At 39.7% G+C, this 970-nt stretch overlaps 1 protein-coding gene across 3 annotated transcripts in view; it reads left to right on the top strand.

Annotated features, from left to right (window-relative positions):
- The first annotated feature begins 352 nt into the window (after positions 1-352).
- LOC119593769 (arf-GAP with coiled-coil, ANK repeat and PH domain-containing protein 2-like) overlaps positions 353-970 on the top strand; it is a 32,246-nt gene continuing 31,628 nt past the window's right edge. For all 3 annotated transcript variants that reach the window (XM_037942787.1, XM_037942786.1, XM_037942788.1), the window contains exon 1: positions 353-527. The gene's annotated coding sequence lies outside the window, so the exon portion shown is untranslated. The remainder of the gene's footprint in view (positions 528-970) is intronic.

Consider the following 970-nt stretch of genomic DNA (forward strand, 5'->3'; position numbering starts at 1 on the left):
ATATATGTTTAATAATACATGGTTGTGTAGGGTCCAGATTATTGATGTCTTTGCCTCTCTGCATGTCATGTTTACTTTGCGGATTTTGCTCATTTATCGATATTGATAAATGATCATCAATAACCATTCCTTATTTAGGGATTTTGCTCATAACTTTCACAACAGGATTCGCCTGCTCTCCTATGACGTGAAGTATAAGCAACATGACCAGCGCTAGAAAGGGAGTCAGCTCTGGAGGAATCCAAGTATCTATATTCTTCGACTCCTTTTATATAAAATCGAACACCTTTTCCCTCTTCTCTTTTCCATACAGCCGGTATGTTATTGTTTGTCACAGGATCTATTACAAAGTCTTACTGATGTGTCAGAAGAAATAAGTTTCTCTCTTTAATTTTCTCTGGTCGCTGAAAAAGGGAAAAAGCTGATGCCTTGGACGTGTTCGACTTAACCAGAAGACCGACCACTTCAGAGGGTTGGGAGAGCAAGCCCAAGGTCGACTTTAAGCCTCCAGCGCCCGTTTATTAAGGGTAACATGACCTTTTTTCCCCACTTGATGTTCAGATCTCTCGCGACTTCAGCGGAAATAACACCTCTTTTCTCATAATTTTCTCCCAATTTAATACAGAGTTGAGTCGTTCATCGTGATATTTCAGTTAGGAGCTTGAGAGAGAGCCTTTATTTTTCCTAAGTGTCAACTTTTATTCTGAAAGGAAATAATGTGTTATTTTTTAGTGGGATAACAAACGTTTTTACCAATGGAAGTGTCTATGTGACCGGCTGCCGGCCCCAGTGTCGAAATACTGTATGACAGAATGTATTTGCCTATACATCCACTTGGCCTGTCTCACCAATATGGCTCCCTGAGCTGCAGTGATAATTACACTAAATCTCCAAGTGACAAACTCCAGAAGTTCAGATAGCTTGTCTAGTTTTGCTAGTGATATTAGGAACATGAATATTTTCTGTCATG

Source organism: Penaeus monodon, chromosome 32 (genome assembly GCF_015228065.2).
Source record: "Penaeus monodon isolate SGIC_2016 chromosome 32, NSTDA_Pmon_1, whole genome shotgun sequence".
NCBI lineage: Eukaryota > Metazoa > Arthropoda > Malacostraca > Decapoda > Penaeidae > Penaeus > Penaeus monodon.